General features: G+C 42.1%; 1 protein-coding gene across 2 annotated transcripts in view; it reads right to left on the bottom strand.

Annotated features, from left to right (window-relative positions):
• Positions 1–25,804, bottom strand: part of PAG1 (phosphoprotein membrane anchor with glycosphingolipid microdomains 1) — a 137,342-nt gene extending 111,538 nt beyond the window's left edge. The window contains exon 1 of one of the 2 annotated variants that reach the window (XM_072804113.1): positions 25,670–25,804. The gene's annotated coding sequence lies outside the window, so the exon portion shown is untranslated. The remainder of the gene's footprint in view (positions 1–25,669) is intronic. The other variant, XM_072804115.1, reaches the window with a different exon arrangement.
• Positions 25,805–27,925: the final 2,121 nt, after the last annotated feature.

Genomic DNA, 27,925 nt, shown 5'->3' with positions numbered 1-27,925 from the left:
ACCTATTTCCAAGTGTCCATGTCTCCTAGTCTGAAAATAAATCACCAATGTCTTCCTTTAAAATGCTTGCATATTGTTATTAAAGATACTAGAGCAACTAGTCATATAATCATTAGATCGCACCACACAACCTTATACAAACATTAATTTCAGATAAATTAAACATTTGTTTTTTTTAAAGATTTAATTTATTTATTCATGACAGACACAGAGAGAGAGGAGAGGCAGAGACATAGGCAGAGGGAGAAGCAGGCTCCATGCAGGGACCTTAACATGCTAGCTTAACATGACATCAGAAAGAACCAGAGATGCTAAGTTCTAGGAAGAACATGGAAAAGTTATTACCAAAAGGATCAAAACGAAAGGCTTTGGACAAATTGAAGAGGTTCATCTGTCATCTTTGGAGGGGAGGGGGGAGTTAAAATAGCAAAGAAGCAGAGTCTCTTTCCCGGCAATAGATCACCTATTTGTTCTTAGCTTTTTGAGAAATCATTGTACCAAACTCCTACTGTTTCTCTTGAAATTCATTATGCTAAGTTATGTTTATAAGTGGAGATTTATCACGACTCTGTCAAGAACTGTGAAGGCTCTGAGATTTTAAACAATTTGTAAGCTAACAAGTTGGCCTGTCAATATTCACGGATACTGTAAGAAGACACAAAACTCCTAGGTCAGAGACAAAGGATTTTATTACTTGGAGCACAGCAAGCAGCATGAGTTTCATGGTTAGTCACTTCTGCTTGGTGTTCAAGTCCCAGGGGGTGCTATGCAGGGGCTCAGGTGGATGCTGTCTTTACCGGGGGCTTGCATTGTACCTAAAGAACCCTGGGTTTGGAGAACAGGAATTGTTCATAATGGAGCCTTGCCCTGAAGGAAAACATTATCTTTGCTGTAATAAACAGTAAATAACCCTACTTTTTGCTCTGAATGCAGACACTAACTTCTAATGCTGTTCATATTACAAATATCCTTACAAAAATAGTTCAGAACAATAAGGCATTTAAGTACCTCTGCCTGTAAGACATGCAGAAATGTGAGATGCTCCCCCACCCCAAACTCTCATGAAATAAACAACGAAACTTGTGAAGACTTTGATGAAAATTGCATTATAATTAATTTGGAGAATGACTTCATCTTTCCTATACTGGGTTTCTCAATCCCTGAACACTGTATGCCATTCCATTTACCTGTCTTTTATCTGTTTCAGATAAAGGTAAGATTTTTTCCACTCTTGGATATTTTCTGGTTTCTGCTAATGTAAATGGTATTTTTAAAATATTATATAAAACAATATAAAGCAATTGTCTAATTCCCTTGGTGTACAGGAGCACAATGATGATCTATCCCACCATCTTTCTGAATTGCTTCCTAGAGAAGTTCAGAAATTCCTACTCTGCTTTATTAATTGATAGCATTCCACAAATATTTATTATATGTCCTTGGAGTGACTATAAAAACAATTAAGCATTACGTAGCTCTTACTATGTGCCAGGTACTATACTGATGCTTTCCATGTACTTTCCAAGTAGCTCTTTTACTTCTCAAAAACACTCCGAGATAAATTCTGTTATTCATATGAGGACAATGAAACAGACGGGGTATGTTACTTGCCCCAGATAACACAATGGCAAGCAGAAGAGCATGCTAAATGCCCTCAAGGAATTCCCAGTCCAGCCTTAATATTTACATATGTGTGAAAGCTTTAATTCCTAAATAACAGTGAAGTGACCTTCCTCTCCAGAAGGGAGTTTCTGGGATTAGCTGAAAGGTAGCTATGGACCTCCTGTCAGAAGACTTAGGTTGGAGTCCTGCACCATAAACTCCTAGCTTTTCGACATATACAGGCAAATAATGTACTACTTTAAGTCTTCATTTTCAATGCCACAAAGAAAATGCTAATTGTTCTCTAAATTTCACAGGTTTAGCAGGAGAAACAAGTGAGAAAATGACAAAAAATTGTGTAAAATGTCCTAAAATGTAAGTGAAGTGTAAACTGTCATAAAATTGCAGGTATTGATCCTTACTCTCCTATTTAGGCGGTGTCTACATAACATCTGTCCATCCTACTTTTACCTTCAGTTCATTTCAGATAAATTCAGCAAATACTTGATTGGTTACTAGAGACTAGATTCAGTGCAAGATGCTGGGAAAATAAACATTAATAAGGTGTGATGTCTGCCTTCAAAGAACTTATAGCCCAGAGGGAGAAAGAAAGACCCACTAGCCAGGCAATTACAAGAATGTGAGTCACTCGTTAAGAGGGATGTAAGACAGCACTATGGGAATGCAAATAAGAGACATCTAAATCAGGTTATGTTAGGGTCGTTAAGGTCGTCGTACAGTCAGGGTCAGCTGCTCAGAGAAAGGAACACCTGAAGATGAAGCAGGAGTCCATTAAGGGATTTAGCGAGTGGTTTATGCAAAGTCTCAGGCCACATCTGAGGGACTCTGACTTGATGTATAACTAGAACACACAAGAAGAGTGTAAAAAATGAGGCTGGACTAATCATCAAGGTCCAGATCACTAAAACTTGTATACCATGCTTTTCAGGAGGCCAAATTCAGAAAATTCAATGGAGAATTTTAAAGGATGGCATGAACAAATCTGCATATTAAGTCATTTTCCCTGGTACTAGGATAGAAAACAGCATAGTTCTGGCTATGTCTGGCATCATAAAGTCCAATTAGAAGACTTCAAAAATAATACTGGGCATATGTCACCCAGATGATAACATTCTAAACTAAGAGCATGGCAGAAGGATTTGAAATTAAAAGACAGATTCAATATTTAATAGATATGGTATACAAACCTTGTTGGCCAAGGGCTATGAAGAGGAAGGAAAAGGAGGCATCAAGACCTTCTGAAAGCATAAAAATCCTAGAAGAGAGCCGAGGCAGTGATATTTGAAATCAGTCGTAGCAGCATTTTTCCAGGTATGTTTCTGAGGCAAGGGAAATAAAAACAAATATAAACTGTTGGGACTTTATCAAAATAAAAAGCTTTTGTACAGTGAAGGAAACAATCAGCAAAACTGAAAGGCAACCTACTGAATGGGAGAAGATATTTGCAAATGACGTGTCCAATAACAGGCTAATATCCAAAATACACAAAGAACTGATACAACTCAATACCAAAAAAAAAAACAACACAATTTAAAAATGGGCAGAAGACATGAGCAGACACTCTAAAGAAGATACACAGATGCCAACAGATACGTGAAAACATGCTCAACATCACTCATCATGAGGGAAATGCAAATTAAAACTATAATGAGGTATCAACTCATATCTGTCAGAATGGCTAAAATCAAAAACACAAGAAGCAACAAGTATTGGTGAGAATGTGGAGAAAAAGGAACCCTTAGGCACTATTGGTCGAAATGCAAGCTGGTGCAGCCACTGGGGAAAACAGTATAGAGATTCCTCAAAAAGTCAAAAATAGAACTACCCTATGATCCAGTAATCATACTACTGGGTATTTACCCCCCCCCCAAAAAAATATAAAAACACTAATTTGAAGAGATGTATGCATCCCTATGTTTACTGAAGCATTATTTACAATAGCCAAATTATGATGTCCATCGATAGATAAATGGATAAAGAAGTAGTACACATATTTGTATACACACACACAGAGACACATGCACTAGAATATTACTTAGCCACAAAAAGAATGAAATCTTGCCATTTGCAACAACATGGATCCAGCGAGTATGATACCAAGTGAAATAAGTCAGAGAAAGACAAATACTATAGGTCAATTCCCCCATATGTGCAATTTAGGAAACAAAACAAATGAACAAAGTGGTGGGAAAAGACAGACAAACCAAGAAATAGACTCTTAATTATAGAGAATAAATGGATTGTTACCCAAGGTGAGGCTGGGGGGATGGGTGAAATAGGTGGTGGGGATTAAAGATTACACTCATCAAGATGAACACTGAGTAGTGTACAGAATTGTTAAATCACTGTATTTATTGTCCATGTGAAACTAATACAACACTGTATGTTAACTGGAATTAAAATTAAAAAGTTGATTTAAAAAAAAAGAGGGACTTCCTGTGTTATTTGCCTAGTCACTGAATGGGTGACAATAAGTAAAGTAAATCTGCAGAAAAAGATAACACGAGGCAGAAGGGGAAGGCTCTGAAAACAAGGCACTAAACACCATTTTTCTCTTCTACAATCTGACTGAGAAAACACACATATGGATGAACTATTCACAGCAGGACTTGATAAATGCTAGGGTCAATGAAGCCAACAGTTAATAAAAAATTGTATCAGTAAGTTGTACCACACCACTGTATCATAGAGTGAAGCAAACAAACAAACAAACAAACAAAAACCCTGACAATATTAGTTTGGACATATGTTTGAATAAAAATAAATCCATTTGTGAATATTAAAATGACATCACTTTGTGTAATGAAGCTTTGGAGAAGGATATTTATTCTTATGATTTCATCTTTGTCAAAAATGACGAGTCCAAAGAATCTTTGCATCTCCGGGCAAAGAGGTTTCTAAATGTCAACCAACTAACCATCGCATGTTGATGTCTCTCTACAGATTCAGCAATACTAGCTTAGTCCAAAATTTGATCCCTTGTCACAGACCTGATTAGACAACCGCAAAGGTGCTAGAACTTTATAAATTAAGCCCATCCTTTAGCAGGATGCTTTCCCCAACATCATACAGAGAAAAACAATGAAGAAAACCACCTGCCTTGGGATGCCTGGATGGCTCAGAGGTTGAGGTTGAGCATCTGCCTTCGGCTCAGGGCATGATCCTGGGGTCCTGGGATCAAGTCTGCATCGGGCTCCTTGCGGGAGGCCTGCTTCTCCCTCTGCCTGTGTCTCTGCCTCTGTGTGTGTGTGTCTCTCATGAATAAAGAAAGAAATAAAATCTTAAAAAAAAAAAAAAAAAGAAAACCACCTCTCAGGTCAAGTATGTGGTGAATACCCTTTTAACTAAGTCAGAAGGACACGTCATCTGATTTAATCATTCATTCTTTAACCCCTACCTATTTCTTGGGATGGTGAGGAGAAATCACAGGAAAGGAAGGAAGGAGCACAGAACATGATTTCTATTGATCTCCCTTTCAGCCCCAACTCAGAGACTTCCTAGCTTGCAGGCAAGTCATGGCAGGGCTTCAACGACATTTCTTCCCTTTCAAAGGAGGAATTGCAGGGCCTTGACAATATATATTAACATGTTTGGAAAATGCTTGGTTTTCAAAAAATGTCTGATGAATGAGGACTCCAAGACATATACTGAACAAAACAAAATATAAAACAAAGAAGATAAATACGGCCTTTTGGGCACCATCAAAAACATAGCTTCACGGAAACAGAAGGGACGCAAGGCTGCCTCCCAGGTAAGTGGTCCTCCCTTCAGAGGATAAACCAGGAATCAAGGATGCAGCTGGAGCTTAGGGGGACAAACTAGTACAATTAATTTTTAAAAACCTTGAGGGTGGTCATAAAGTCTAGAAGTTGGTGAGTACCCATAACGAATGGCACGTTCTTACTTTCCAAGCCACAGTATCTTCTAGGACGTATGTATCTGTTTCCAGACTTTACAATCTACACAATCAACACATAAATGCTTTAACGAAGATCACGAAGCCTCTCTCTCTCCCCTTTACAAATCCACCATTCTTTAAATTGCAGTTAAACCTTCAGTTTTCTTTCCCTTTTAAGATTGCCACTGAAGTTCTTCTTTCACTTACACAGAAATGCAGGCACAGATGGGGGGACATTTTGCCTTCACGACAGGATGCCTTGTCTAGCATGCTGTACCCCCAGAGGTGGCTCCGAGCCCACCTGATACCATGAGGGATGGGAGTGCGACTGACCCCCAACACCAAGCAACAAAATGTGCCCCCGGGAAAACCTGTACACAAGAAATGGGCCCCCTGGACAGCCTGACCCACCCGGTAGCAAATGAAGCTGTTGGCTGCTGATAAAAATAACCTCAGGAAGGAGTGTTCATCTAATGTTCACCAACAAAGCAGCGATCTGTGCTGTGACAATCATTGGGTCTATAAACAAAAAGGCCTGCCTCTCCCCTGCCAATTCTCCACGACCTAGCAGCCAAGCTTCTGGGGAGAGAGGGAGGGAGGGGAGAGGGAGGGATGGAGGGGGAGAGGGGGAGAGAGGGAGAGAGAGAGAGAGAGAGAGAGAGAAAGAGAGAGAGAGAGACTCTTCATCACTTCTTAGAAGCTCATTCCAACAGGCCAGGTCACAAGTGGAGCCTAGCGCAGAGGATGCTACCCCCTGGCTTGCAGTTCTCTTTCCCTGGCCTGCTGCTGCGGGGACAGGGCAGGGTAGGACATGGTGTAGGGTGGCAGGGGAGGGCCGGGGGGGGGGGGAACTCTGCCCTGGAAAAATTTTTTCTTGTTCTTTTTTTCATGCTCTCCCTCTCTACATATTCCCCTGGGAGGGGGGCTCTTCTGAGCTGACCTGTGATCCCCCAACATTCACGTGCTGAAGTTCTCACCCCCAGAACCTTAGAACATCTGCGAGGACCTTTAAGGAGGTAATTAAGCTAAAATGAAGTCTTTAGGGTGGACCCTAATCCAATATGACAGGTGTTCTTACATGAAGAGGAGATTAGGACACACAAGAGGGACACCAGGGGCACGCACACACAGAGGGATGATGATGTGAAGAGGCAGAAAAAGGACAGCCATCAGCAAACCAAGGAGAGAGGGAGGAGAGGGGCCTTCGGAGAAACAGAACTTGCCTACACGTTGGTCTTGGACCATCAGTCTCCAGAACTGTGTGAAAATAAATTTCTGTTGTTTAGGCCATCCTGTCTGTGGTATTTATGAGAGCCCTAGCAAACTAATACAGGATGCTTTTTAAAAGCCAGGCCAACATACACTTTATTACAAAATTAAATCTCCCAGATAAATACATTCAATACCCTATCAACAGAAGAAAATAAAGCTGGAACCTTCCTCACACTTTCATATGGGGGCAGGCAGGTAATTCATCTAAGTAAATGTGCTTCCAAGCTAGCTTTTAAACAAGAGTTCTAATCATCAGTGGACTTTTCACTCAGCAACCCTCCTCCACCTCTTTAACATCGTTTTTACAACTCTCAGTTCAAGAGCCACTTAAGAAATAAATGATTCATGGCAACTGAAAGCATGATAATTTTCTGTGAGGCATAATGGTTGGGTTTCTAGGTCTATGGGTAATAAAAAAAATGCCATCCCTTAACCCTTTTAACTTCTCTTATGGAAAAAAGCCAAAAAGATCCCCAAAAAGACCTATAAAGATCAAATCTCTCCTTTGCAATAAAATCCTACCTCTGAGAAAGAAAATTAAGGGATGCCTGTGACTCAGTCAGTTGAGCATCCGACTCTTTTTTTTTTTAATAAGATTTTTCAAATCTCTTGTAATCTTTTTTTTTTTTTAAGATTTTATTTATTTATTCACGAGAGACACACTCAGAGAGAGAATGGCAGAGACACAGGCAGAGGGAGAAGCAGGCTCCATGCAGGGAGCCTGACTCGGGACTCGATCCCGGGTCTCCAGGATCACGCCCTGGGCTGAAGGCGGTGCTAAACCACAGAGCCACCCAGACTCCCTGAACATCTGACTCTTGATCTTGGCGTCCTGAGTTAAAGCCCTGTGTTGGCCTCTATGCTGGGCATCGAGCCAAGAAAGAAAAAGAGAGAGAGAGAGAAAGAAAGAGAAAGAGAGAGAAAGAAAATTAAACTTTTCCTTTAGAAAAACTAGTTAAAAAATGCACATTTCTGGCTCTATCCAAAGATAGGATGTATTGAGTCTTGGATTTGAGAGAAGGATCCTGTTCATTCGTAAGACATTAACCTTTGAAGGTTTTCTGAATTTTGCCGGGCCAAGATTCCCACTTTCACAGGCAGGGCTATCTACAAAAAGGGGTAGATTGCTTGGCCAGTCATAACACGCACCAGCAGTGTCACCTTGGGCCAGATGCTTAATCACACTGACCTTGTTCCCTAATCTGTAATCTAGGGAAAACACACTTCTCTTACAGGGTTGTTGAGAGAATTAAATTGGATACTCAAGTAACAGCAGAGTCTGTAAACACAATATTTTTCAAAAATTGGTCCACAGAGTCCACACGTCAGACACCTGGAAGCTTAATGAAATCTTGGGTCCCGCTCTATATCTGTAGACTAGAATGGGGTCTGGAAACTGGCATTTTTTAAAAAGGATTTTATTGATTTATGAGAGAGAGAGACAGAGACAGAGAGAGAGAGTGTGAGCATGCATGGGTGCATAAGCATGAGAATGGGGATGGGCAGAGAGAGAGAGAGGAGAAGTAGACTCCCCGCTGAGCAGGGAGCCTGATGGGGGGCTCCATCCCAGGACCCCGGGATCATGACCTGAGCTGACGGCAGATATTTAACTGACTGGGCCACCCAGGAGCCTCTGGAAATTGGCATTTTTAATAAGCATTTTAAACGATCTTATTAAAACACAAACCTGGCCATGCTGCTCCCTGCTGCAGAGCACCCAGCCTCAACGCTCTGCCCTCCCAGTCTCTTCTCACTGCCCAAGTCTGCTCTGCCCAAACTGGTCTCTGAATTCCCACCAGCCATGGTTGTTTTGTTCACATTTCAGCTTAAATGTCACCTCCTCACGGGGTGGGGGGGGGTCTCCCCAATTGCCCAGTCATTCCTAATAACATAAATATATTTTATTTCTCAGCCCAGAACCTAATACCTGCTGATAGTCCCTGCTTTATGTGGTTATCTCCTCCCACCAGAAAGTCAGAATAGGTAGCTTGTGAGCTGCTTTATCCACTGCCTAGCCTGGTGCCCGGCATACAGTAGGGACTCAATAAACGTATCCTGAATGGATGAACACATCAGTGAATTACAGGCTGCACTGATGCCAGCCTTGGCGAGGTTCTCATACTGTATGTGGGGGGCTGATAGAAAAGTTCCATTTCCTACCACACAACAGGGTGACCATGAAGTAGAATTTTCTTTGTGCAATATCTGTGGCTCAAGGGAAAGTGTTAAGTATGATTTCTGTAGACTGATCCCATTATAATAAAGAAAGCTGGCATTTAAATCAGTCCTATAGCTTCCTAGTTGTTTGTAAAGTGAGGCACTTCTTTTTCTCCCCACACAACTGGATTTCCCATAAATTTCACATGGCACGTCCTTAAACCAGTTCGCTGTGCGTACTTTTTATGAATACCAAAATCACCTCACTTAAATGCTCCTACTTACTGATAAAAGTAAAAGTATTGTCTTTGGAACAAAATATCCCTTAACAACAAAACAGTCAGGTCCAGACAGTATTATAAATCTATTCATGTTATAACCGTTCTCAGCCCCTTTAGAAACCGTGGAACAATGGAGCCCATCCACAGGCTCTTGTGTGCCACTCTCTGGAAAATGGACAGGCATTCTGACCACAGAAAGTCTAGAGAAGAGGCTTTATAAAGAAGGCTATCCGAATGCATTTCTGCCCAACTTCATTGTGTAGGGAAGGATTTCAGAGACCCACAGGTATATTAAGAATAAAAGAAACCTATGAATAGATGGCAGTTCAATTTTAGTAGTGGCCTCTCCTCTCCCACTAATTCAGAAAAATTTATTCTATACAATTAGTTTCCCAGCAAAGACCCTGCCACCCATCCTTCTCATAAGGAAAAAGCAAAGTGAAAATCTCCACCTCAGGACTTTTAATTGGTCATCCCATGCGTGTCTTTCCGGCACTGAGTTTCAAACTAACAACAAATGATGGAGGAGGGCACATGGTTTACAGAGAGTGACAGAAAGGAAAAATGGAAATAGTTGGTTGCAAGGCAGGAGGCCAGTGTTATGAAAGGAAAATAAGGCCCCTTGTGGCCAGACCCATGAGGAGTTAAGTAAATACTCCACCTCAATTGGTTTCTGACCTGCTGGGGGCACATGGCCACCAGGATTTACAGATGGGAACACAGTCCAGTGGAGAGGAGTGTAGGTGGCACTTAGAGAAACCCATTCCCTCAGCAGCTGAAACTAAAAATAAACAAAGGGACAAGGGAGTGTTGCCATCGTTTAATCTCTTCTCATCCTTTTTCAAACTTCCTTGCTCCTCCATTCACAGTGGCTTGTTAACCTACAGCACCTAACAAGTATCATGCTCTCTAACCAGGAGGTTCTCAATGATGGGTGTATTACCTGATTGGGGGGCGGGGGGGCAAGGGGGAGGCGCCTTTCAAACAGCACCAAGGTCTAAGGTACCTGGGGGGGCTCAGTTGGTTGAGAGTCCAACTCTTGATCTCAGCTCAGGTCTTGATCTCAGGGTCATGAGTTCAAGCCCCTTGTTGGACTCCACCCTTAAAAAAAAAAAAAAAAGACCCACCAAGGTCAAGACCCCTTAGGGCATGTTAATCAGAATTACTGGGGGCAGGCCCTGGACATCACTAAGTATTACACCTCCCCAGGTAGTGCTCTTATGCAGTGAACCACTGTTCTAAAGTTATCTAGAGTGAAAGAGGGAGAAAGATAAAGGTGAGACAGATCAGATGATCTGCCCCAACAGAGGGGAAAAGTAAAACCAGAACCCAGGGAAGCGGGGGGACTTAATGGGGAAGGGAATGCAGCAGTGACAATGTGAGGCCCCTGTGGGCTGTCAGTTCTTTGACAACAGGAAATGTGGTAATAAGAAATGCTTGCAAACTCAGGAAGATGCTTGGCAAGAAAAGACAGGTGCAAAACCAACGCGGGCCTAGTTTAGCTCTCTCAAGTTGGGAGACAGGAGAGAAGATGATACTTGCAAGGAGGCTGCAGCCAGACCAAGAGGTGGGTGTCAACCAAGACCCCAAGGATGAAGTGTGCAGACAGGAAAGGTAAGGTACGGACTTCCACTGCCCGGTGGCAATGATGCAACATCTCTTCACGTCATTGGTTCACCTTCAGGTGAAAATTTTGGTATTACACTGAAGCAATGAAGAACTTTAAAAAAGAGGTAAGAGCAGCTATGTAACCCCTACTGCATGCTTCCCAATGCCTACAGAAACATTCAAAATTACCCTGTTCACTCAGCTGACTGCTAGATCACATTGATCTTCAAGAATTTATTACTTGATGATGTTCTTGAGTTCTCAAAAGGCAAAGTTCTCTGATGTCCCTATAAACGTGCAGTTTTAGGGATGTCTGGGTGGCTCAGTGGGTGAGCCTTTGGTTCAGGGAGTGATCCTGGAGTCCCGGGATTGAGTCCTGCGTGGAGCCTGCTTCTCCCTCTGCCTGTCTCTGCCTCCCCCCACTCTCTGTCTCTCATGAATAAATAAATAAAATCTTTAAAAATAATAATAAAAATAAATGCACAGTTTTCTCCCAAGGCTGGTATAACACTACACTCTGTTTCTTTCCTCTAATTCACAGAAATTGGGTCCCCCTTGCTGATAAATGGGTCCCACAATCTGTATGGTCTGCCTAAGTAACATTTCATACTCAACATGTAACAAGAGCAAATTTTACACGATGATCAAAATATTCATTCACATTCATAGCTACTTAGGAGTGCCATGGAAAAATCAGTTAAGCCCCAGTGCGAGGTACTTACAATTTTCCGAGTACCACCACTGGAATCTAGAAATGAATAAAGATATGAAATCTATGTGATACATGCTTATCTTCTCCTTCACCACATTTTTCGCCTGATTAACCTGAGAATTCTGATAACAGAGTACACCCAAACCTGCACTGTAGGAGGCTGTGGGACTGGTAATAAGAAAAATATAAACATGATAGCCTTTAATAAAAAAAGACATGAAAATAAATACATGTGGAAAAAATACTAGCAAGGCTCGCTAAGTATCATCAGGCCAATGATATAAGATCATGCAGAATTTTCTAAAAATTGGAACAAATCTGAAATACCCCACTTTGTACTAGTGTCTTACTTCTGAGTTGAGAACCCACTGGCTACCACACGTTGTTTTCTTCATGTCTTCATCTCTCATCTCACTGCCCAAGATTTGGGGATGGGTGTGAGGTTTACTTAGCACGAGTCTGGGGCTACCTGGAGTGATAGATGCCACTGTTCCCTTCAGATTTTTCTCCACGGACATCTTTTTGACCTAACAAAACTATCTTCATCTTCTGGGACCCTGGACCCCAGGGGTTCTGGAATAAATGAACGTGGCTACAGTCCAGGCCTGTGACAGGGAGGTGAAACCACAAACCACAAGAGAACACAGACCTTGCGGCCATAACACAGCCGTACCTGGCCTTCTTCCACCAAAACTGAACAGCTAACTTGGCATTTTATCAAGTCTAATGGGAAGCTAATGATGTGAAAGCAGACGAGTATTATGAGGGCTAAATTGTATGAAATGTGTAGGTGGCAGAGGGGATGGGAGGGTGGGAGTGGGAAAGAGGAAGGAACAGTTGTTTGAAATGTAATATCCTGGGATACAGTGAGGCTAGTTCACCAACCTTTGTCTACAAGTTTGAAATGCAAAATTTTCTGAAAACAGGGTTCATTTGTTACTTGGCTACCAAACCCATTTACTCCAAAAACTGACCTGAACTGACATTAAGGTATTTGATCATCCTCTGCCCTTCTAAATGTGAATATTCATCCACTCTGCTACAGAAATTACTGTTTCCTGGATCACATGGATTATGCTATTACATAACATACTGTATTAGCTTTCTAAAAACTGAGTTCTGGAAGACGTTTGGCCCCAGAGGGACTGCTGACCCCTACACAACTCTCCAGACAATGAATCCTCTGGATTTAATCCTTTTGTAGTTTCCCCACATCATGCAGTATTCACCTGACCTCAGTCAGCTTGTCAATGATTTCAATGACATTATGTTAGTAGACAAATTCACAGGGAACAAAACTGGGCAAAGCTGAAAAACAGGCATATCATGGACTCTTGAATGTAGCACATATGCTGCATTAAACATACATGCTTATCTTCTCCTTCACCACATTTTTCACCTGATTAATCTGAGAATTCTGATAACAAAGTATACCCAAACCTGCACTGTAGCAGGCTGTGGGACTGGTAATAAGAAAAATATAAACATGATAACCTTTAATAAAAAAGACATCAAACTATATTTTTACTTATAAAAATTAATATCCCAAATGAAATGTCCAGAGATTTGCTAAAAAGCAAAGCTAGAGAGACAGAAAATGAGAAGAGACAGAAAGATTAGTGGTTGCCTGGGGTTGGCAGTGGGAATACAGTGACCACAAACGGGCACAAGGGAGCTTTTTGGGGTGATGGGAAAACCCTAAAACTGGAATGTAATGATAGTTCTATAATGCTGTACATTTATTAAAGACCAATAAAATCCCTAAAACAGGAGACTTTTATGGCATGTAAGTTATAACTCAATGAAGATATTAAAAAACTAATATCCTAAATTTCTAAAGTAACACTTTTTATGTCAATACTTCTTCTTTCCTGAGGTTTCAAATTAATACCAGTTGAAATGGAGGAGAGAAAGGCAATAAAGGGGACCTATTCCTGATTATCAAGGGAAAAAGAAATTTCACCCATAGATGACTAATTCTATATCTAGCCAGAGAACACAAATTTCTTCTGGATAGTCCCATATCCTTAGCAAATAAAAATCAAAATTATTTTTTAATATGTCATATGTCCCTCTAATTATAGCATACATCACACTGAATAATAGTATTTTATTTGCCAGTCATCTTCAAAGAGAGTATAAACTCCTGAGGGCTGGGACGATGTCACGGTTTGCCCTGTATTTTCAGGACCTTTTAAGTGCTCGATAAATGATTATATTGATTGCAATGATTTCTTTCCAAGGACTGTCTATCACATTTCCATTTGCTTGAACAATATAAAGCAAATTTAAATGACATTCCCAACTTTCTAGATCAGGGTTTCTCACCTTCAGCACTATGGACATTTTGGGTCAGATAATTAATTTTTCCTGAAGAGGGCTGTTTTGTGCATTGCAGAATGTATGACAATATCCCTGGCTTCCACCCACTGTACGCCTCTCCCCACTTATGACAACCACAAAGGTCTCCAGATGTGGTCAAATGTCTCCTGCAGGACAGTGGCCCCAGGCTGAGAACCACGGCTCTCACTAGAAAGAGTGTAAGACAGAGCAACCCAAACTAATGTGTTGGCACTTCAGCAGCGCCTTTTGTGTTCTCACTTTCTGCAGTTCATCAGAAGATCCAGAAAGAAAAAGCATATGACTAGGAAATGATGATTTTCTGACCACAGGCCTTGGCACATTATAGGGAGAAAAAAAGGAGAACATTCTTTTTATTCTTTCTGTCACTGTGGAGATGCGAAAGGCTTATTCTAATCCAATGCTGACAGTTTTTAGGATATGTGGAGCTGCAAAAATACATAAGAGAAAGGTCCAAATGCCAAATGGCCCGTGGCTATAAAACAGTATAAAAGAAGCATGTTCATTGCCAACACTGGGCTGTTTATTATGAGTTGTATCTAGGAGAACAATTTTGAAAATGCCATTGAATATTTATTGAAAGAAAAGATTTATAATAATTTGGGTCCTGACATGCCACTATTAGCAAATCACTCAGCCAGTGGGAAAGGTTAAGAGCCATGGTGGCATTAAATTAAGTCTAAGTTTCACATTTCAGCGTTTTATTTTTCTCAACAACCACAGTGTTTAATAATACTGTTCCAAATATCCCAGCACAAAGCCTGAAAAGCTCTTACCCATGCTGTATGCTCTTTTTAAAAAATTTTTATTTATTTATTCAAGAGAAAAAGAGAGAGAGAGAGAGGGGGGACAAGCATGGGGAGGGCAGAGGGAGAGGGAGAAGCAGACTCCCCACTGAGCAGGGAGCCTGACGTGGGGCTTAATCCCAGGACCCTGGGATCATGAACTGAACTGAAGGCAGATGCTTAGCCGACTGAGCCACCCAGGTGCCCTCATATTGCATGTTTTTAATGAAACTCCAAAGTTTTTAGTTTTAATTCTACTTTGGAGATAATGAACATTTCACATTGATGTTCAAGTTCAAGACACACATTTTGGGCAAAGTGACTATTACATAGCAAAGCAAAGGAAAAATATTCTTAACATCATCTGAATGTGTTAGATTTTTTTTTTTAAGGTCTTATTTACTTATTCATGAGAGACATAGAGAGAGAGAGGCAAAGACATAGGCAAAGGGAGAGGCAGGCTCCATGCAGGGAGCCCGATGCAGGACTCGATCCCAGGACCCTGGGATTACACCCTGAGCCAAAGGTGGACGCTCAATCACTGAGCCACCCAGGTGCCCCTCATCCGAATATGTTTAAATATTTACAAAGATTCATAATACTTTACTTGAAAACATCTTTATTTTTTATTTAGAAAAATAAAGGAGGATGCTTCTGACCTCAACGTCAACAATTTGGGCACAACATATGACACTATTCTAGTTTTCAACCACTTCTGCATTTATCAATCTGCTATATACAAGAAAAAGCAACCATAGACAGTTATGTGTCAGTTCTTATCATCTGAAAAGGAAGTATATCTTTTAAATTCTGTTTGTAAAAATGTTTATATTTTTTTCTCTGTACCTATCGGTAAACATAGGCAGGTTTAGGACTTTGCATATTTAACATATAATTCCTAAATCCACTAAAGAGAATGAATATACACAATATGCAAAAACGCTCTACTCAATCAAGCCCTAACTATACACATAATTATAGTATTCAAATTAGATTATTAATTTAGACATGCTCTATCATGTCAAGTATACACTAGCATAAAAATGTCTGAATAAGATTCAGTAGGAAGTAAAAAGAGGTAAAGAAAATCCAATTATTCTTAACAAATGAAAACTCCTACTACCTAACATTAAATATATATTCATGGGAAGATTAGTAGGAAATGCAGCTTAATTATTTACCTTGGTGGTGGGTAATAAATACAGTAGTGCCAAATCAATTCAACAAAATACTAATTCTGTGCCCTGGATTATCATATTTGCATTTGGATAAATTGGGACACATGAGGCATGAAATGGCCAAATTCATTTTCATTTTACTTCATTTGAGTTTCCTCACATATTATTCTAAATGTAAAATGCAATAAAATCATATATAAAATACCATATTGCTTTATATTATTATCTAAATTTTCATATGCCTCCACTGTAATTTCTCAACTACACTGGACTAAGGCTACTATAACACACCATGTGTAATGGTAACTACGAGAATTAAGATAGAAGCCTAACATTTTCATAAAACTTTTTAAAATTTATAAATGTATGGTCATTTTTAAAAATCAGCACCAATAACAAAAGATCAACTCACCAAACGCCGCAAAAGCATAAGCCCCTTCAGATTCAACTTTTCCTACTGAAGCTAAAATGTAAAATTGGCACCGTGAAGCTTGAAATTGAGATTTAAGGATAAGCACTGGTACTAGCATTTTGCTACTTGCTAGAAATTGCTTTCATCTGAAAGCTGCCATTTAGCAAGGTTCATAGATGGGTTTTTGTGTGTGTGTGTGAAATAAAAAAAATAAAAAACATAAACTTTTCAAACTGTCATAAAATTCCATGTTCTCATGAGTCTAACATTCCTGTATATTAATAGCTAATATCTGATTGAAAGTAGCGAAATTAGGTAAATCATAATTTTAGAACATCAGGAGCCACAATAGAGGTTGTAAAATTAAAATAAACCCTTTAGATTTATCCTGCATCATTTTACACTGCTCAAGTGTAAAATGCTCAAGACAAATGTTTTACTACTGTGGTATTAAATGGGTAACATAATAGCAGCTTTGGCAAGATAAAGCAAGCTACATCATTTAATGTTTTTGGAATATACAAGAATAATATTTTTTCTCTTTTAAAGATCTTTATTTATTTATGAGAGAGCGAGTGTGCGCAGGAGCAAGAGAGTGAGGAAGAGCATGAGCAGGGGGGAGGGGAAGAGGGAGAAGCCGACTCCCCACTGAGCAGGGAGCCCTACCCGGGGTTCCAATCCCAGGACCCCCGGATCAGGACCTGAGCCTGAGCTGAGGGCAGATGCTTAACCAACTAAGCCACTGAGGCACCCCGATATAAGAATAATAAGAGGAAAATCAGTAGCTTAAGCTTAATTTGGCTGATTCTTATTTCACACGCACACACAAGTCCACCCAGAACACTCCTCACATAGGACAGCGATTGCAACAACTGAACTGAATTTGTTGCAACAAATTTTCACTGCATCGCAAGTACCAAGTTTAACTATAATTTTGCAGTTTAAAATATTCAATCTCTTTATTTTATAATTCAGATGCTTTTTTTTAAGCTTTTAAGAAAGAAAAAGATGCTCATTTTGAGAAAATTCTCTTCAATCTAACTTAATTACATACATTTGCATAAATAACCTGTGGCCCAATCAAATACAGACTGTAGCCAGCACAGTTTCTACTGCTGGTGCTTTGAGTGGACTAATAAAAACAATCTCTTAAATGTTCCACTCACTAATCTTTCTTTAGTAGCTGTTCATGAAGACACTGGCAACATGATGAGTGTCAAGAACCTACAAGGTGGGGATGCCTGGGTGGCTCAATGGTTGAGCATCTGCCTTTGGCTCAGGTTGTGATCCCAAGTTCCTGGGATCAAATCTGCATCAGGCTCCACAGGAGGAGTCCGCTTCTCCCTCTGCCTATGTCTCAGCCTTTCTGTGTCTCTCATGGGTAAATAAAATCTTAAAAAAAAAAAAAAAAAAAAAAGAACCTACAAGGTGAAGTCAGAACACTACCGTCTGGGTCCCAGGAGCTGCCTATTTATCCTCTGTGTTACCCCCACCCACCCAGTTATCTGAACCCTGTATGTCAGCTCTTTCAGCTCTAGAATTGGAGTAATTCTGCCTTTAAGTCAAAATTAAAGCCAAAATGGGTGAGGACTAAAATGTATGATATCAACTAAAATACATGGTCACTGTTTCCATCATCCCCATATACTCTGATTTGTCTATAATATGATGAGGATTGTTTTTATGACAAGCAAAACTTACAGGAAACTCTACTCAATATATCTCAAATATACCAATGAGCCAAAAGATTCATTAATAGCTACCAAAGGATCGGTTCAAAAGTACAAACCCTCTCAAGATGCTATGACCATGATAAAAGCTTAGTTTCCTTAAACTACCAAATAATATGCCACCTAACCCTCTTCCTCCCAGCATGCTCATTCATGGATACAATGAGACATGACTATTAGAAGAACCAAGCACTTTATCCACTGAGAAAGTGACTTTTTCATCCTTCCCACTTTCCCAAGTGCCCATGACCTGCTGTCAATGAAGGAGATCAATGAATGGAAAAGAAATATAAGAAATGACAATTCTATCCTCTACGCAGCTTCAGGTTCAGGATCATGGTTTTTTTTTTATTTTAATTTTTTTTTAATTTATTTATGATAGTCACACAGAGAGAGAGCGAGGCAGAGACATAGGCAGAGGGAGAAGCAGGCTCCATGCACCGGGAGCCCGACTTGGGACTCGATCCCGGGTCTCCAGGATCGCACCCTGGGCCAAAGGCAGGCGCCAAACCGCTGCGCCACCCCGGGATCCCCAGGATCATGTTTTTTCATGATTTTATTTCTTTTTTTCTTTACCCTTATGTGCCACACCCACTTTCCAGATGGGAGGCCTAATGTTTATTGACAGAACAGAAAGCGATACAAGAAACAGCCACCATCATCTGTGTAGCTACAAGTTAACAGGCAGACCTGTCTCTCTGTTCACTGCTTCTTCTTTCCTATTTCATTCCTTTCCTTACCCAGCTCCTATTCCATCAAGCACCTCATTTTACTTTGCCTCTGGCTTCTGCCACTTTGTGTTCAAGCACTTGTCAAAAACTTCTCTCACCTAATCTCATGGCCCATCTCCTTTTCTTCCACCTGCCACCTTGGCCCTCAAAGTCACCATCCCCTCCTTGCTTCTCCCCTCTTCTTCCTTTCCCCACTCTGATCAATCAGTCTGAGTTCAGACCTCAAACCTGCACTAGGATTCATTCAAAAGTTGTTTTTTTTGTTTTGTTTTTTACAGGGCTTCTGTTTCTGCCCTCACCCCACACCCTCCATCCTTTACAAAACACTAGGAATAATCATTCTAAAAGAACAACCTAAAGTACCCAAATTCATCTAGACCAAGCATGGTCCAAAGACCCTTTTTTTTTTTTAAGATTTTATTTATTTATTCATGAAAGATACACACACACACACAGGCAGAGACACAGGCAGAGGAAGAAGTAGGCTCCATGCCAGGAGCCTGATGTGGAACTCGATCCCAGGACTCCAGGACCACGCCCTGGGCCAAAGGCAGGTGCCAAACTTCTGAGCCACCCAGGGATACCCAAAGACCCTTCTTAAACTGGCCCCAGCCTCTCTATCTCTGGCCTCTCCACCACCCTTGATGTACGCCAGCCACGTCTTTTATGCACTCTTTACAACTGCATCTTTTCCCCCCTTCATTCTGCTGAGATTCTTGAGGGCAGTGCACGGATTCTTCTTGTGTTTGAGGTTTCAACATCCAACAACATACCTGGTATCATATCAATATATATCTGGTAAATGCATAAATGAGTAAACATTATTCCATCTCAATCTGACTCAAACACCGCCAAGCTGCTAGTGATTATGTGTGAATTAGAGGGCCACTGCTCTCCTGAGAAAGTGTCAGGGAAAAAATAGTAAGGCCACAGTGGTTGCAATTCCTCAAAGCTGAATGCAGAGGTTGTAGTATTTGTGTGTGTAACTGTGTTACAGCTTGGCTTTTCTTAATTTAAAAAAAAAAAATCACTACATTGTGTGGTTTTATTGCCTCTAACTCTTACCATGAGCTGCCTCAACATTAAAGTTTCCAATAGCTTCAGCGTGTTCAACCCTAATGGGAATGATAGAGGAATGGGTATGGCTGGGGATGAAGGGCCGGAGTGAGCAGAAGCAATATTCACAGTAATGCTTGAGTCACAAATGCAGTGAGACTAGATGCCCAAAGACTGACATGATTCCCCTTCATCACTTAGAGAATAAATCTGCAGAAAGGCTTATTACAGATGCAACACTGGGAGCTCTCTGAAGACTAGAATGACAGATGACAACAATGTTGACTCAGTCACACCTTTTGATACTTTTGAAAAATCAAAAGAAGCTGATCACTTGCAAATGCAAACGTGATAGGATGATAGGGTACGTAGGTACTGGGTCCTATGAAATCGTAGAGGAAGGTACCAAGCTGCTGTTGATCGATTTCAAATCTTTTTATTTGTTTTACTTGCCTACTCCATAAGGTCCGTAGGGTTTCCAGCGCTCTGTAATTTAAGTAAAGGCCCTCCAGTCAGGCCCAAATTCCCTATCCTTTGCAATAGTGTCTGTCTTTAGAAAATTCCATTTTTCACAAGTTTCTAGTCACTCACAGGTTTGAAAATCGTATAGGCCTATAAAATCAAGGAGGGGGAGTAGATGAAGTATAAACACAATATGCCAAAGTGTTATAACAACAACAAAAATAATAACTCAAAACCTAAGGAATACGAAGAACTCATTGAACAAATGCTGACTGCAATGTGAAATCAAGAAAAAATGGAGGAAGTGAGGCTCAGAGGAAGGATCTAAACATATTACAACTTGGTCATAAACTTTGCCTTTATATTGTGCATTTGAACTGGAGTTAGACTATAATACAGGCATAGGAGATTCGATGCAATGTTCCTATTCTAAGACAACATAGTTGACCCTTACTTATTAAACATATGTATTCATTTAATTTACAAAACACAGTCTCATTGTAAATAACATATGACACTGTTGCAATAATGTTACTGACACTTTTTTGTAAACTTTTTTTTTAATCACTAGAGAAAATATCATGTTTCTATGCTTCCCCTTTCTTCAATGAGAGTGACACAAGTATGTGACCCAAACACAGATCTTCATCTGCTAACATGCCTCTCTGCTGGGTCCTGTTATAGGGGTCCTGTTATCGGTCAAAGACTTTACGCTTCCTATTTCACAATGCTAACATGTGGTTTTCTTTTCTGAGCTTGTTGTATAAACTAAGCCTAAGTTCTTCCTCCACAAAGATATGGAGATGACACTATCTGTGCAGTCAATGCTGGATGCTGGCCATGGGCAAGAAGGTGGACAATGGGCCTTCCCGCCATCTCTTCAGCTCTATCCCAGGGTAACTATGGGGACCAAGCAAGAGAGTACAGGGTTATTTTGAGAAGCACAATATAGGGCATCTATGCAGCATAGTTTGATGAACCATCCTGAAAGCTCCAAAATTAGATGCAGAACGTACTGTAAGGAGCCCAGGCCTTGTCAGACAGCCATGTATTCCATTCTTGGCTCCAAAACTCACTACTGTGGCCCTGGATAGGTGCCCTGACCTTTCTAGGCTTCCGTTTCCACTTCTGAAAAACAGGATAATAAAGTAACTACCATATAAGGTCACTATGAGGATTAAAGTAAATACTGTATGTAAAGTTCTTAGCATGGCAGTTGGCACAGGGGAAATGTTCTATGTTAACTATTCACTCCAATTCTTATCCAGGAGACACCACCAATAAGGACTAGAAATGTGGCAGATAAACCATTCTCAGAGCTGCCTCCCCCCACCTCTGCCCCTTATTCTCAAATTCAGCAATGCCCAGCCTTGAGGGACTGTCTCTGCCACAGTGAATATGAACTGCTTGCTTGTAGACAGCCAGAAACTTGTATAATTCCCTAACACATCTCTCATGGATGTGTGAGGCAAGAGCTCTAGAAACAGAATCAGCGCTCAACTCCCCAAGTCATAAATGAAGATCATTTAAAACAACAGATAGGAGAGAGTAAATGATTTTCATTCACTTTATCCATATTAAAATTACCTTGTGTTTCCTGTATACATATATCTTCTGACAACCAGAGAAAGCGGATGTCAGAGAAGTTATTTGGAGATCTAGAGGTGGCCACAAACAAGCCAAAAAATAGTTAATACAGACAAGAAATAAAACAGAACCACATAAATTCTAAAGAATTAGTTAAAACTAAATTATGGACTCAGTCTAAGTCACAAAAGTGACCAAGGAAGACTTCAACTATAGAAATACTCAGAACAGACAGTTTATATTTGAAATGTAAATACTGATGGAGTCCAAGGAATATTTGTACTCTGACAAGGACAGTTAACATTGAAGCAGAAGATATTTCAAAGATAGGAAGAGGCTGTTGATGGCAAGGGCTCTTTTTGGCACACTGTGTCTGTGGGATTGTGTCCCCAGGCATGCCTGAGGCACTCTCCTGAAAGCTCATTCCCAGAAAGTTTTGATTTTTTTAAACTGACATTTTACTGACTTACAAAATTATATGTTTCAGGTGTACGACTTAATGATTTGATATATGTACATACCGCAAAATGATCACAATAAGTCTAGTTAGCATCTGTCATCACACAGTTACAACTTGTGATGAGAACTTTTGAGATCCACTCTCTTGGGCAACTTTCAAATACACAATATGGTATTATCGACTATAGTCACCATGCTGTACAGAGTTTTGATTTTAAAAAAAGAAAGCCAACTTTGAGCATCTGTCCTGACGTACTTTCAGTGGTAGAATACATTAGCTAAGAGGCTATACCAGTCTACAAGCAGTCTGTTGCCTATGTGCCTTATATAACAACTAGATTTTAACATCTAGAGAGCAGAATAAATATTTACCAAGAGTCAGAACACTATGTAGTATCTGGATGATAACCCAGGAAAGCCCTCCTCACCGCCCCCCCCCCCCCACACACACACACACTGTGGCCTCTCAATCATTCCCAACCTCCGAAGTTAGGTGAGAAGTTTGACAGGCTATGGACCAGACTTTTAACAAAGTACCCCGGAAACTGCTTCCCATGACCCTGGCATTAAGGCCTAGAAGAAGCATGCTTATTTTTTGCAAAATATAAATAGTTTCCATTTCTGAATATATAGTAAAATGTGTGGCAAAGTACAAGGACTCTCTCTGCCCCATGGTTGTTCTCCAGCTGGGACTGAATTCATGCTCAGGTATGATGCTCTTTGTGGATGGAGATGACAGCTGCCTGTGCTGGTTTTCTAGGCCATGTGGGTCACTGCAGCCACATCTGCAGGCAGGAAACAAACCAGAGAGCACCGTCCTCCAATGTGAACTGTCACATACCATTTTTACCCCCTTGATTCTCTGAATATATGAACAGGGAAGTAAAAAGCAATGGCATCCACTTGAAAGTAAAGGAGAAAATGTACTTCACCCCCTTGCACATCTACCTTGTGCTAGGCCAAGCAAGTTATTTAATAATAATTATGGTAATAATAATAACTCCCAGTCTTGGAGAACTATGTTGTGAGTCCTGGTAAGCACTTTGCATACTTTAATGCTTAACTTGAATTTCCTTATCTGTAAACTGAAGATAATAATACACATATCTTATTACTATGAGGATTAAAGGAGAATAGATGGAAAAAGTACTTTGCAAGTTGAGCAGCAAGGTCAAAAGGGAGAGGATTTGAAAGAAACCAGTTAAAATCCCAACTCGATCTGATCTCACTGAGCTTCAGTTCCTCATCACCCAAGTGGAGAGGAAACCACCCACCCCAGTGAAGAATTGAGGGAGACAGTAAATTAAATAGCAGCTGGTCTGCATCACTAGAAAGTGTTTAATAAATGTTCATATTCTCTCTTCTGTTATACATGTGACCTGCTTCCATTAACCTCCATCAGCAAGCAGCCGTCCAATGTCCCTGTTATCCAAAGATGCATTCTCTTTCATAGTAATGATGATTTTATCAGTCTAACGTGCCAGACACTGGCTCAACAGCTTTACAGCTATGAACTCACTTAATCCTCATCATAATCCCGTGAGGTACGTACTACTGTCATCCCCATTTTATAGATGAAGACACTGAGGCACGAGTTTAGGTAATTTGCCCAGATTAAAAACAGATGGTAAGCAAGTCAGGCGCTGAGCTGTCTGTCTACCCTCCTAACCATAAGGCAACAGTGCTGATGGGGGTGAGTCTGTTCGACATTCCATGCTTGGATCTATTCTCTTCTAGACATAAGCAATGGACGCTCTCACAAACCACAATGTGTTGACTAACTTTTCAGCCTCTGGAATAACATTTTAATATTTTTCTAGAATTCTTCAAAAACCTATGATTTGTTTTTAAATGCAGGGCCTATAACTAGCTCATCTTGTTCTATGTGTTGGAATGCCATAAATAAAAGCACTTCTCTTTCTCAAGATTGCCTAGATAAATCTTACATTAAGACACATCCCTGAGTTTGGTTTAAACATTTATTATAAATCCAAATTTAAACAAATATATATGTATATATACCTTCACACACATATAGGATGTGTGTTTAATGCTGTTAAACATTAACAGCTTAATGCTGTTTCATTAAACTAATGACTCTGATAGCAAATAACCTGAAAATTCTCATTTCGAATCTTCAGTCTTAAGTCATAGCAATACCATATTTATTTCAAAGTGTTCTTTTTACGAATTTAATTGACTCAAATATTAAATAAACATCAATGATGATAATGTATTGCTCTACTTAATGGGAATCTCTAGGGGACAGATGAAAAAGAAAGGTTCTAGAATTCTATCCTTCAAAGCAGGACAGGACAGCTACCCATAAATCATACTCTTTTTTTATTAAGATAATTAAGCCCACCAGTAGTACACTTAACTTTCAGACTCAACAAATGTCTGGGATGAACAATTCCCACTTTTTCTAAAACAAAGAGGATGTGTTCAAAAAGGGTCCTCTGCAAGCTCTCTGCACAATGCACGCTATTTTAAAACATGATTTATGTGTCTAATTCCTGGAGCTGCCTTGAAAAATATACTGGGTTCTTCCTCGCATGCTACCTACTAGGAGAAGACACTCCAATTTGAAGAGTGCCCTCTGTTTCAGACTACAAGAACGCTATATCATGACAGCATTTTCATTAAATACTGTTCAAGCTGGACCTTAAACAAATGGAAGGGAGAGCCACAGCTGCAGCCACTGCAGAGACGGTTATCCCGCCGGGAGGCTTATATAAGAGGCGCAGGGCCGGCAGGGTGAAACCCAAGTGTCATCATCCAAATCCTGTTTCTTTGAGACTTGCCCACATTCTTGAAATGTACGAAATCACAGACGATGGACGGATTTCTCATTTTATTTGCCTGATGGCACAAAACGCCGTGTTGACTTAACAACTTGTTTTCTCCCTAAACGCCTGGGCTCCAATGAGGGAGACGCTGGCAACTTCTGCCTACGGGAAGAGCGGAGTGGGATGCGCGCGAAGCCCCAAGGACTGGCTGGCTGCCGTCCCCAAAGACCCATCGCGTCCAGGGGTCACTCCCCCGAGGGCTCAGGAGAGAGGTAACGCGACCCCGCACGCTCCCTCCACCGCCAAACGCGGTCCAGGAGCTCGGAACGTGCAGTCAGCGGCAGGCGAAGCGCCCTGGGAGCACCTGTCCTCCCGCAGCACGTTTCCAACCCGCACACTCGTCCTCTCCCCGCGCGCCGGGTCCGCTTCTCCGCACCCCGACCTCCCCGAGCCCGAGCGCGGCCCCTAACACACGGGGGCCACCCCCCGCTTCATGCAAAAACGATCATGCCAACGCACCTCCCCTCCGCACGGCTCCCTGCAACTTCAGAAACTACAGTCAACTTACCGGGACGCGGAGACCGGGAGCCCTCCGGGGTGGGGCGGGGGGACCGCGCTCGGCTGCGCGCAACCCCGCTGGCCCCGCACCGCCCGGGCGGCTGCTCGGCTGCTCGGCTGCACGGCTGCTCGGCTGCACGGCTGCTCGGCTGCTCGGCTGCACGGCTGCTCGGCTGCTCGGCTGCACGGCTAGGCGCCGCCGCTCTGCACCAGCCGCCTCGCTCCGCCGCGCCCGGGGCCGGGGGCACTGGCCAGGGCGCGGCGGCTGCGGCGGCACCGGCCGCGCGGACCCGGAGCTGCAGGCGCCGCCGACCCCGGAGCGCGGCGCTCCGAGCCCCCGGCGCGTGTCTCCGGCTCCGAGCGAACGGCCGCTCGGCGAGGACCGCGGCACCGGGAGAGCCGAGGCGCCGTGCCCCGCAGAGCCTCCGGGGGGCTCCCGGGCGGCCGGTCACATCGCGCGCGCAGCACCGCAGTCCGCACTCGCCGCCGCGCCGCGGAGAATGACAGGCGCCGAGGCGGAGCAGCCGTGCGGGGCGCGGGGCGCCAGTGCGCATGATCCCGGCCGGCTGCGGCACGTCACGGGGGAGGGGGAGGGGGAGGGCGGGGAGGGGAGGGGAGGGAGGGGGAGGGCGGGGAGGGAGGGGGAGGGCGGGGAGGGGGCGCGCTGGGCGGGGCCGGGGCGGGGGCGGGGGCCGGGCGCCGCGCCCCGCTCCGCTCCCTAGCGGGGAGGCGCAGGAAGTCTCCGCCTCGGGGTTCTGCGAGCCCTGGAGCCGCGAGGTTGAACTTGTCTGCAGAGTCCATTGTCCTTAACCCCCCACCCCGCGCCGTGTGCTCTCAGGGGTCCCCAGGGCGCTGGGCAAGCCCCGAAGAGCCACGTTAGCTCAGGTATAGCTTAATCGTGAGGGCCTGCCACTGAGGGGACAGGGGTCCTCCCCACCTGGCTGTACATTACAGAATGACTTGGGAAGCTGGTGGGAGCCCTTTGCCCTGACCGCACCCCTGGAGTCCAGACTTAAGTACCGGAGAATCCCTGGGTGAGGCTCGGGTATCAGTAAGGTTGTAAAGCTTTCCAGATGATACCGGGGTACAAACAGCAGAGGTTTTTCAAAGCTGTAGCGTTTGTCAGAATCTTCTGAGCATTTTGAAAGAATGCAGATTTCTGACTCACTAGGCCTAGGCGTTAAGGGAAGATCCTTCATTCCTAACACGATCCCAGTTGATGCCAGTGCTGTGCTCTAGCACCGGACCACCTTATCCTTACTACCCTTAAGTATAGTGTAGAATCTGGAGCAGAGCTTCTGAAAGGTTGGGCTGTGTGAGAATCACCTGAGTAATGTTTTTGTTGGTTATTGTTTTTTAATTGCAGAGCACATTCTCAGGCCCTCCCCATGTGGTTCAGCCTCTGGGGCTCTGCTAATTCTGATGGGTCTGACGATGGGTGGTGTTTGAACAAACCTGGTGATAGTAGGCCAGCAACCTGGAGTTGGGCATGCACTTTTGCAGTGAGCAGGACCAAGCCAGGTCTAGAACTCAGAACATCTGAGTCCAAGTCTAAGCCCAAATGGTACTTTATGTTACTAGTCCAAATTTTCTATGATTATTATCCATTGCTTTACTTAGTAGGAAATATATATAAATCATGAAACACACACGCACACAACACAGTCTGATTCCTTACACATACTAAAGTGGCTTAAAGTTGGCTGAGAGAAAAGGCTCATTAAGAGGGGAGGGGTGGAATAAGGGATAGTAGATGGTCTGCACCATAGTGCATTGCAGAGGAAAGGGTATATAGCAGGAAACAAACCTTAGGTCCACCCTAGAGCCTGGGATAGCATCTTGGAGAAGATCCAGAAATTAGGCTTTGCCTCGATCTCATAGCACAGGTTGAAACTGGGATGTTCAACAGTTTATGAATATATGGCGTGTCACATATATTATCTCATTGAAATCTCACAATGGTCTGGTAAGTTGGATAAAAAAGATAGTAGGCCCATTTTATGGATAAAAAAGGAGGCTCTCTGGACATTAGTTGACTTGCACAAACAGTGGAACTTGAATCAGAGTACAGAGCTAAATATTGGATGTGACTTCTATAATTCTAAGGAAAATAACGATTCAGATCTTACAAGGAAAATGGTTTCTGTGTTTATTGTTCACATCCTTTAATGGCTATGCCTACATTTTGAGTTGTAAAGCAGTTCATTTTTGTAGAGAGGAAATGCAATTTATATCTTCACTTCACTTTTGCAGCTCTACAAATTGG

The sequence above is a fragment of the Canis lupus genome, chromosome 28 (assembly GCF_048164855.1).
Source record: "Canis lupus baileyi chromosome 28, mCanLup2.hap1, whole genome shotgun sequence".
Lineage (NCBI taxonomy): Eukaryota > Metazoa > Chordata > Mammalia > Carnivora > Canidae > Canis > Canis lupus.
This window is presented reverse-complemented; position numbering and strand designations above follow the sequence as displayed.